Below are 12,156 nucleotides of genomic sequence, written 5' to 3' on the forward strand. Positions count from 1 at the left end.
TTAAAAATTACCAAAATGTGAAAAATATTAAATCGCTAGTCACTAGCCCATTACTGATGATGACAATGTGTCATTAAAACATTGCATGTGACGACATGCAGATTTTATCCATGTAAAGGTGATCACAAAAATTGTAATTTACCAGATTATACTGTAGCTCGAGCAGACAACAACACATCGCACAACTCAAAAAATGAGTCTAACAACTATTCAAGTGGCTGTGTGAGTGGGTGTTTGTAACCATATAAAATCCCACGCCCACTTCGTGTAATATAAAGCTATTCGTTTTCATTTAAATATTAACGAGCTTATACACACCTCCACACGCACGCACACACACACGTACATACATGTTCGGATATTTTTCAAGTACACCCCAGCGGCGTAAATCGAGAGCACTTTCGATTTAAAGCAATCACGGAGCCCTTATTTTAGAGGCAATACTCATACGATTAGGTCTTATAAAATAATCCCTTTTGTAAGACCTCTTCCTTCTTTACAAAAAAAGTTGTTACTCATTCATCATTCATTGCAAAAACCAGGCCTTAAAAAAGGTCGTTATTTACTAAGATCGCTGTCCCTCTTTCTCATAAAGGGTGATACGGTCAAAATTTGGTCAAGGGAAAACGCGTGTAAATCGGTGAAATCGTATATTTAAAAAATCAAATTAAATTTCTTTTTCAAGTTCAATTAGTATAAACTTCAGGAAAAATATTCAGTTAGGCTTTCGCTTTTCCAAATCCGAATTGCCGGGCCTCACGCTTGACACCTGCCATCAGATTTTGTACACCTTGTCCACCTTCTTCGCCGCAGAAAGCCGGTTTGCCTTGAACTGCTGCTCGTCCTTAGCAGTTTTTTGGTCTTCTTTAGGTTCCGCTTGACAATAGCTCAGTATTTCTCAATTGGGCGAAGCTCTGGCATGTTGGGAGGGTTCTTGTCCTTGGGAACCACCTGCACGTTGTTGGCGGCGTACCACTCCATGGCCTTTTTACCGTAATGGCAAGATGCCAAATCCGGCCAAAACAGTACTGAACAACCATGTTTCTTCAGGAAAGGCAGCAGACGTTTATTCAAACACTCTTTCACGTAAATTTCTTGGTTGACAGTCCCGGAAGCTATGAAAATGCTGCTTTTCAAGCCACAGGTACAGATGGCTTGCCAAACCAGATATTTCTCTGCGAACTTTGACAGTTTTATGTGCTTGAAAATATCTGCTACCTTTCCCCTTCCTTTTGCCGTATAAAAATCCTGTCCAGGAAGCTGCTTGTAGTCGGCTTTGACGTAGGTTTCGTCGTCCATTACCACGCAGTCAAACTTCGTCAGCATCGTCGTGTACAGTCTCCGGGATCGCGCTTTGACCGTCGTATTTTGTTTATCATCGCGATTTGGAGTCACTACCTTCTTGTAAGTCGATAGTCCGGCTCGTTTTTTGGCTCGATGCACGGTTGTAGACGATACACCCAGCTTATTTGCGGCATCTCGGAAAGAGAGGTTAGGGTTTCGCTTGAAACTACCGGCAACTCTCTTTGTCGTCTCAGCGGCTTCCGGTTTTCGATTTCCGCCCGATCCAGACTTCCTGGCTGTCGACAAACGTTCCCCAAACACTTTAATTACATTTGTAACGGTTGATTTGGCAACTTTTAGCGATTTTGCCAGCTTTGTGTGCGAGTAGCTTGGATTTTCGCGATGCGCGAGCAAAATTTTGATACGCCGCTCTTCTTGCTTGGACGGCATTTTGACAACTGAAGAGTGAATTCCAAAATCAAAATAGGAGCAACATTCTACACACACACACACCTTCAGGTTTTTTAAATGCAAAATTGAAAGAAATACGTCAAGTATCACCCTTTAGCATACTTGTCGAGGCCTTTTGAAATGGCTTATCTGGGACATGTGTTTAAAGACACATTTTATAGAACTCCTAATGGGCCTTGTTTGGTATTGTGAATCCTTGCAACGAGGCAAAATAAAACGATTTTTAAAAAGCAACTCATATTCTCGTAGCAAGCTCTTATAATTTACGAGACCTTTGAAAAGCCCTTATGCCGTAAGCCAATTTATAAGTTTTTCGACAACGAGTCACAAACAATGCGCACTTCTTTAATCTAAGAGACCTTTGATAAGCCCTTATGCCGTAGGCTTATAAGTAACCAAAAGTTAAGAATAAAAATAATTTTGCACAATTTAAAGCAACATGTATTTCTTCATTCGGGTTTGTGATTTCGTTGGAGCAAGTCGCGGTGTTTGTTTTTTAAGTAGCTGAAGTGTCAAATATGCGGTAAGTAAAGTGTGGTTAAAATTTCAAGGGCCGATGTCGATTTTGAATAAAACACAAACTATTTAGGAAATTATTGTAATTTTATTTTATTATGATATATTGGTATTACTCAATTATGTATGGAACAAAATATCGGCCAAATGGGCGCCGCGACCTCGGTGGCACCCCTCCATCCGATGGTCCAAATTTTCGATGACGCTGAAGCATAATGGAGGTTCTATTCCGTTAATGTGCCGAATTATCTCATCCTTTACCTCTTGAATTGTTGCTGGCTTATCGACGTACACCTTTTCTTTCAAATAATCCCAAAGAAAAAAGTCCAACGGTGTCAAATCACATGATCTTGGCGGCCAATTGACATCGCCATTACGTGAGATAACACGGCCATTTGTTGCGCAAAAGAGCCATTGTTTCCTTAGCTGTGTGGCAAGTGGCATCGTCCTGCTGAAACCACATATCGTCCACATCCATATCTTCCAATTCGGGCCATAAAAACTTCGTTATCATCTCACGATAGCGAACACCACTCACAGTAACTGCCTGACCGGCCTCATTTTGGAAAAAATACGGCCCGATGATGCCGCCAGCCCATAATCCGCACCAAACAGTCACTCTTTGTGGGTGCATTGGTTTTTCGACAATCACTCTTGGATTATCATTCGCCCAAATGCGGCAATTCTGTTTATTGACGAATCCACTGAGATGAAAATGTGCCTCATCACTGAAGATGATTTTCTTCGAAAATTGATCATCCACTGTTGCCATTTCTTGGAACCATTTAACACGTTGTTGGATTGTGTATCTCTCCATGGTTCAAATTGAGTAAGTCTGAAATAGAGAAATGTCAAATAAAATTCGGAAAAAAAACTTGGCGTTAAGGTGTGGTTCACATTCAACATCGGCCCTTACAATTTAACCACCCTTTATATATTTTTTGAATATTATACTATATTGAATTACATTATAATAATAATTTTACTTATTTATTTAGCGGCAACTTCTACCATGAAAGCCAATGTTCTGTTCAATATGTGGTAATCAGACGTCCAACACGAAATCAGTTCCTATGAAGAAGGTGATTTACTTTTTATTTAACAATTTTATATAAGAGGCCTCTATTTATATATGCTTCATAAAGCCTTTTGATGTGTACATTATAAAAGGCCTTATTTTATCACACAATATAAAGAACTTATTTGAGGCAATTCCTAAAAGGCCTTAAAATAATGACCTTATATTAGCTCTTATGCTGTAAGTTGAAGTCAGAGCCCTTGGTCGGCTATGACACCCTGTGTAAAAAATCAATGAATATGTAATGGGAAGTCAATGGCTTGGCTTGTGTCTGCAAATAAATGCCTTTTAAAAGGCCTTATGAAGAGCGATTTCCGCCGCTGGGACCCTCTTCGTTGAGTGTGTTTAGTGCAGTAGTCATATTCGTAAATGAGCAACCATGTGGTAATTCATTGCATGTTTAAATTGTCCTAGGCTATATGAGGACATCTCGGCCAGGGGCTGCCCTTAGAATACAGACAATGCAGGCAAGCATATAATTTATTGTTGAACATGCTAGAATAGGGTGTGTGGCGTAGGCGAGGTGGCTATGTTAGACGAATGGATGGAATGTGCACGAATGCATGAGCGTGCCATAGTTCACATAAATGAAAATGCGTTTTTTGAACGGGGGACTTGTGTCTGCGTTGTCGGGCGGGTTGGTTTACAGCTTTCATGGAATGTTTATGTTCAACAGGCTGAATGAAAATTCTTTAGAGTATTCTGATACTACATCAATTATCAATCTACACAAAATTAAATTCACTTTTAATTTGTCACATAATACATAGTTCTTTGCATTCTGATGATATTACTCTTCAACCGGAAATTTGAAACACAGATTCCGTTGAGTACGCAGAGTCCTAGGAAATTGATTAACAAACTTTTTTCACAACTCAATTCACTGTCACAGATGTAATGCTAGTTAAAGTAAAAAAACGGGGTTTCTCAGTCAACTGGTGTAGCCTGACCACCCGTGCCAAAAAAATCTACCAACATTTTTAAGAACATTTTACAAAAAATCTACCAAATTTCAAAATTCTTATTTTGAAGTTTTTGATCAAATTTTTATCAAAATTTTACTACTACAGACAATTTTGTCAAAGTTTCATTTCTATAAAAAACTTTTGTTAAAATTTTATTTCTATAAAAAATTGAGGTACCTCTTAGCTGGAGTGGAATATATTGTAAAATCTACCAAACCATCAAAAATTCTACCTATTTACCAAACAGTAAAAAATCGTAGTCATGGGTTCTAACTTGTCATCTCCATTATACTATACTAACTATGCCATTCCATTTGTAACATATCGAAATAATGAAATATATATATATATATATATATATATATATAATGAAATATATATATATATATATATATATATATATATATATATATATATATATATATATATATATATATATATATATATATATATATATATATATATATATATATATATATATATATATATATATATATATATATATATATATATATATATATATATATATATATATATATATATATCGCTGATTCAATCCAGCGATGTCTGTCTGTTCGTCTGTTGAAATCACGCTAACTTCCGAACGAAACAAGCTATCGACTTGAAACTCGGCACAGCTATTATTGATGTAGATCAGATGGTATTGTAAATGGGTCATATCGGGCGTGTGATGACTCTATGAAATAAGTACCCATCAAATAAGTCCCCAAAACCACAAATGAAAAAGTTCCCAAAATTGGAGACATATTTCATTTTGAAATAAATCCCCAAATATATTGTGAAATTATACGCCAATAAATGAAATAAATCCCTAAAACGCAACACGAAATATATACCCACTATTTTTGGGACTTATAACAGAGGTAGTATTCCGTTTGATGACTTCTTCCTGACATTGAGAGGACTAAGTGGTTAACGATATCCTTTGGTTGAGATTCATATAAAATCATCGGGATTAAAAACAAACATTTTTTCCAATTTTTCGTTTTACAATTTCCCCAAAGTTCTCTAGGTCATGCGACTGGAAAGACCACACAGCAAAACAGTGTCGCCAAAAATGTATTAAAAGGGTTATTTTTTATGCAAAATTGATGCAAAATTAACGCAGAAGCGATAAATTTAACACAAGGTTGTCAAAAGTTGTATGTCCACTCTTTCACTGGCTGTTGCACTGAATTTGCATCCCTTCTGAAGGTATGATCCGAATTCAGTATTTTGGATGTGAATTAATTTATTTTTAAAATTATTTATGATTTTTAATTCATTATAATACTTGTCTGAAACGTTTGACCTCAAATATTTGCAAAAGTGTGCAATTTTTCTAGAATGGATTTGGTTGTTTTTAATAATATATACTATTTTATTGATTCTGATTGTTTTTTCAACCTATTTGAAATAAAAAATTAAAATTACCCATTAAAAATATAAAAAAGGAGTTGAATTGAATTCAAGAACTCCCTGTGTAGTTAAAATAAAGAACATCCTTGGGAGGACAATCTTAGAAGTGATTTTAAAGTTGTGCCTTCCAAATTTTTGCTGGGCAGTCAACCACCGCAATTTTTCATCGGAAATCTTTCTTCCTGTTATATATTAAAAAAAAAATTCAAGTTTGATACATTGAAGCATACAACAAAACCGACATTCTTACGGAGAAAAAAGTTATATCCTTTCCAACAAGAACACAACCCAAGGCCTGAGCAAGACCAGGAATTCTGATAGCATACCTCTGGAAAGAATAAGGCCCCAGCTGGTGGTCATTACAGATCCAGTTGAAATTTGGTACATGATGTAAGTACACAGGAAAAATACTGAATTTAACTTATTTTATTGCAAAAGAATTATTTGCTAGTAGATAAATTTTATTTTTTTCGAAATTTTCTTAGAGGAGCAAATTTCTTCCGATCCAGTTCCATATGTTCCAAACATATTTTGCAGGAAGCATACACAGGAAAAAGTGAACACTTGAATCAAATACAAAAATTCTGATTTCAATTATTTTTGTATTTGATTTTCAGCTTATTACGAAAATCATAAATCCAATTACCCAAATTGTAAGGTTGTCGTAAAATTATTTTCAAATGAAGGGATATTTGTGTTGAGTATAAAGGTAATTGGAATTTGTCAAAATTTCCAAATGATTCAGTATTCAATCCAAATACATTGGTATTTAAAATATATAAAGTTTTCAATTACAGTCGTAATTGAACTGAGTACAATGTTTATAAAATTTTGTAACCTATACAATTACTATCGTAATTGTGTTTATTACGATGGTAATCAATATAATCTTTGTACTATATCCCAGCAAAAAAATTTGGAAATTCTTCCAAAGGCACAACTTTAAAAGCACTTCCAGAAGATGCACTCCCATTGCTGTTCTTTATTTTAACTACCCAGGGAGTTCTTTTAATTCAATTTTTTATAACTTGATTTGTTCATACTTTTAATGGGTATTTTTAACTTTTTTTGTTTCAAATAGGTTAAAAACAGAGTAAGAATTCATAAAATGGTACAAATCATTTAAATTTTGTTCAAAAAAAATGCTAAATCCAATCTGAAAAAATTGTGAATTTTTGAAAATATTTGAGGTCAAACGTTTCCGAGAAGCGTTAGAATCCATTAAAAATTATAAAAAATTATAAAAATTATTTATTTGACAAAATATCACAGATTTTTTTAATTTACATCCAAAACATTGAATTTGGATCACACTCAAAGAAGTGATGCAAATTCAGTGCAACGGCTGTTGAAATGGAGGACTTCCGTCCTATGACAAGCCCATGTTAAATTCATCGCTTCTGCGTCAATTTTGCACCACTTCCGGATCCAAAAAGAACATTTTCATTACTTTTTTGGCGACACTTTTTTTGCTGGGATGTTATAATCTACATTGATTTAAGAAAATTATAAAAATACACTCTGAAAAGAGGTTTTATGCTTTTTATTGTAAAAAATGTTAAAAATATATATAACTGAAAATATGGCAGAGTACATGTTTGGAAAAAAATAGAGAATATTCCTTAACAGGCTCGCTCACAAAGAATAAACAGTTTTTGAATTATCTGTACCACCTGTTGGAATTGGGCTTCCCAAATCTCATTTCTATGTGATTCGTCGTCTTGCTCTTCTGTAATGCAATCAATGTAGAAGCCTCTATTCATTTCAAAATTTTAAAAAGATTTTAAAAAAATTTATATAATTTTACCTTCTGTTGAAGAATTCTGGAAGAATTGAAGCACGAACTTCCCGTTTTCAAACTAAACACATTTTCCTCTAGGCCACATAGTTTTGACAGTCGCCTTTTATCCATTCATAGACCAGTTTGACGCGTACACATCCTAAATGTAAAAACAAAATATAAAGAGTGAATATATCACAGCATTTTCGCAAGTTTTTGAATGGCCCAATTCAGGTTGTGTGTAAGTTTATACAACGAAAGAATTCATTTACTAATTTTATTAAAGTTTTCAACGAATTTTGTAAATTTTACGAACAACTTTTTACTAATATACGAAATACATACTAAATATATTATATTAACTTTCCATTCTAAAAAGTTCATGCTGTGAAACATTCGTGATTCGTCGTGATCCCGATTAATAGTCGAAGTCACGAAAAATTATTGTGAATCTTTAATCGTATTTGCGAAAACATACATGAGTATTTCGTGAATGTGCTTGAGAGAGAGAGAGAGTTCTTCACACACGATCAAGGCCGTAGCCAGGATTTTAATTCGGGGGGGGTTCAACTTAAAAAAAAAATATTCATATAATCTCATGTGTAGAAAATTTTATTTATGCATAGGTATGTATACAATATTTTTATAATATTAAATTGAGCCGACGGGCTTTTTCGGCAGCAAATAAATCAATGACTTCTTCAGTCAGCACATTTATTCGGCGATGAACCGACATTAATGCCAATCCATTGAGTATACTCTCGCTAGTCGAATTTCTACACTGAAAAAAAAGCATACTCGGTTCCAAAGATTTTGTCTTTACTTTAAAAAATTTGGTATTGATTCCGAGCCAAAGAAGCGGAGAATACAAGTAAGGATACTTTTAAGACACAATTCTCTTTTAAATTTAGGTTTTGTGTACTTGCTTCTAGGAAGCAAATTTTAATTTTTCGCTTTCTCAGCTTTTTTTTCTTCATATGCTATCAAAGTCCTTTAAAAACGAGTTAACGGCAACTTTATTTTCCAAATTAGGACTCGACTTCCAGTAGAAATTATGTTATTTTTGAAGTAAAAAACTTCTTTAAAATAAAGTTTTGAAAAACATGTCCTATATTTGAACAATTTTTTGCTTTGTAGTCAAGATGCAAAAAGTCAACAAATTTAAAGACAATTTCATTAAATTTAAAGAATTTTTCTGAATTATTAAAGTCAAGTTGACCTTAGCCTATAAATTTTTTCTTTCATGTTAAGATACCCATTTTAAGTCAAATCACTTAATTATAAGGACAATACGACTTCATTGAAAAGTTTATCGACTTGTGGGCAAGGAAAATAACTTTATTTTAGAGAAATGCGTCTTCTATGCTAAGCTAAATTTGTATTCGTATTTTAAAGACATGAAATCTTTGACCTCACGACAATATTTTTTTCAGATACGTCTAAGATACGTCTTTAATCTCATCATTGTTGAAAATGAACGTTTGGATGAGTACGCAGTAACTGCAGGGATGGAAAATGCAGTACTATAGTACTTTTTTCAATACTTTTTCACCCCAGAAAGTATTGATATTCAGATTTAGAAAAAATAAAAAATAAGATTTAAATTAATATTGAATCTTGGGATTAAGAAAAGTTGACTTGGATATGAAGATGGATATTCCTTCAATGATTTTGTTTTTGATTCCGAGCCAAATATAAGGCTTCTTTAAAATAAGGCATGTTTTTACGGAGCTACACTGAAAAATATATGTACGTGATATTAAAGATCACGCAACCTAAATTTTAAAATATTAACGAAATTTCCACAATATTAAGGACTAATTTCTTTAATGTAATGAAATTTTAATTAAAATAAAAATTTTGGAAATTTGAGCCAAGGCAAAACTTCCTTAAAGTAAAGAAAAACTTTTTTGATTTAAAGAAATCGTCCTTATCTTTTGAATCTTTGGTTGAAAGTTTTTTTTCTTTTAATTAAAATCATATTTTTTTACTTCGAAGTATCCGGTATAATTTTTATTATTAAATTGGCATCTGTTTGTACGTGTATACCTCGAAGAGAATGAAAATTTGATAAATAAAATATTTATCCTAATTTTAATTTTATTGATCGTAGATGTAAAGCCAGATAGGTCACTAAAAATGTCTTTATTTTAAGGGAAGTTCAAAATCTTTGGATCCAAATAAATTTTTTTTAGTGTATCTAGCTTAAGATCTAAGCCATAGGCGTAGGAACGACTGTGGGGTGGGGACTTAGACCCAGCAGAAAAATTTTAGACCCCCACCCCCCAGAATTTGAAAACCTATTTACGAGTTTCCACTGCGGTGCAAAATCTGCGCAGAAGCGTTGAATTTAACGACGAACAAGTAATGAAAAGATTTAATTTTTTTCATATTTTATCAAATGATATCCGATCCAAAAGCTAAAATTTCAATGCTTAGTGGGATTTAGTACCTTTTGTGTAGACATTTTTGAATGATTTAGTACCTTTTGTGTAGACATTTTTGAGTCGATATCAGATTTATGGTACAATAGCTTTGACAAAATATTTTAATATTTTGAGGAAGTCTTTATCAACCTTATTTGCTAATAGTCTTTTACAAATATGGCAAAACAGATATGTTCATGTGGGAAGAAAATCTTGATTTTGTAAAAGACATAGTCAAAAACAGGATTTTATTGAACTTCAAGAATGTTTTAGTCGAAAAAAGAATGCGATTCTATATTATCGATTTTTATTTCTATATAGAATTTTTGCAAAATTTTATTTCAAGTGAAAATTTTGTAAAAATGTTATTTCTATAGGAAATTTTTGCAAAATTTTATTTCTATAGAAAAAATTTTGCAACATTTTTTTTTTGCAAAATTTTATTTCTATAGAAAATTTTTGCAAAATTTTATTTATATAGAAAATTTTGTCAAAATTTTATTTTCTTTAAAATTTAGTCTCTTGACAATAATGTTCCAGTGAAAATTTTGTTGAAATTTAGTAAAAAGTACATTTCTGTTAAAAAAATACCTTTTTTGTACTTTCTTAAAAATTGTATTTTCCATCCCTGAGTAACTGGCAAAGTGACCAACATTTTTAAAAGAATATGCACGTTTGGAAATATCACTTTATTGCACTCTCCAAGTGCTTCCATCGCTGAATTAGGCAGGTTCTTTTCGCAGGTTTTGCGCCATTTCATTTACACATGTGTGTTTGGCTGTTTCGTTGTTGTTGCTATGGCCAAACAAAGCGAGTCTTGTTCACAAAAAGAACAACAAACACAAATAAAAAGCAGAAAGACATTTTGCAAAAATGAAATTTGTGGTGCGAGAACAAAAACAAATTGTTTTTTTCGACCGTCGTTTGACGGGCTTTTCAACTAGTATTCTATGATTTGTGCAAGTTTTATATGTAAGCGTTTTTCAAAATAAAACCTCCCGCTTTTCTTCAACATCTTCGATAAGATTTTTCTATGCAGCTAAAAATATATATTTATTTATATAAAAATATTCATTCATTTCGGGGGGGGGGGGGTTTGATCCCCCTCATCCCCCCCCCCCCCCCCTGAATACGGCCTTGCACACGATACACTCACAACGAAACTGTTAATTTTTAGGAAGAGAATTCTTTCAGAGTAGTTTCCACAAAAGTTCGCTTGTCAAAAAAAACTCGGATTTAGATAAAAGTATATAACATACTTACCTACGATAAAAATAAAATATGATGCGTTATTAATATTTAAACATTTGGAATCGCGATACCGATAGCATTTTTTATTTGCGCGACCATGTACTTAGAAAGTTTCCTAATAATAACAATAAATTATATTTTATTGTTTGTATTTATTTATTTTTCGTTACTTAGCAACGTCATAATCAGTTTTGTCTGGCAATTACGCATTATAATTAAATCAATAACTTTTACACTTGGTACAATTGAACATAGTACTTGATGTGTTGTAAATTCAATTATCGGGGAATTCGGATATTTTTTCCAGTTTTCCATTCAACCAATTATTTTTGTATTTGACTTAATAAAAATCGTACATAATATAATTTTTTGATTCAATTATGCCAGTAATTGATTTTTATTCTGCTTCTGTGTACATATATATTATTGTATATTGCCGCAATGTTTGTTTTGTGTTTGTTTTATGTGAACATATTATATGTTTAGAATCAATTTGAGCCCAAAAATATAATATGCTTGGAATAATTTTCTCCCAAAGAAGATTGTTCTCAAAACAAAATATTTCTGCCTAATTGCATATTCCCTCACAGCCTTCTCATTTTCACAAGATTTTTTTTAGTTTTGTTCTTAGGACCTTTTTTCTGTAATACAAACAATGCTGAAGAAATTATTCAATTTTATAAATTTGTTAAATTTTACCTTTCGCCTGGACGGAGAATCGAACCGAGGACCATATAGTTTGTAAGCCAACACACTATCCACTGGGCTACGTAGCTATCAATTATCGTTATAAGTTACATTTATATAGCATAGTTTACAGCGCCCACGAGCCGATGCAAACAAAACATTAGTCAACAGAAACATATATTTGTTGGCCACGTGGAGCAATGGTTAGCATGTCCGCCTTGCATGCAAAGGGTCATGGGTTCAGTCCCTGCTACGACCTAACACCATTTTTTTAATTTA

The 12,156-nt window shown here is 33.0% G+C and overlaps 1 long non-coding RNA gene across 1 annotated transcript; it reads right to left on the minus strand.

Moving 5' to 3' along the window:
* Positions 1-7,291: 7,291 nt before the first annotated feature.
* LOC142241481 (uncharacterized) lies at positions 7,292-11,317 on the minus strand. The gene is made up of 3 exons (XR_012723651.1): positions 11,203-11,317; positions 7,541-7,673; positions 7,292-7,462 (listed from the first exon to the last, which is right to left on the minus strand). It is a non-coding gene; the product is annotated as an uncharacterized LOC142241481 (long non-coding RNA).
* Positions 11,318-12,156: the final 839 nt, after the last annotated feature.

Source organism: Haematobia irritans, chromosome 1, assembly GCF_050003625.1.
Source record: "Haematobia irritans isolate KBUSLIRL chromosome 1, ASM5000362v1, whole genome shotgun sequence".
NCBI lineage: Eukaryota > Metazoa > Arthropoda > Insecta > Diptera > Muscidae > Haematobia > Haematobia irritans.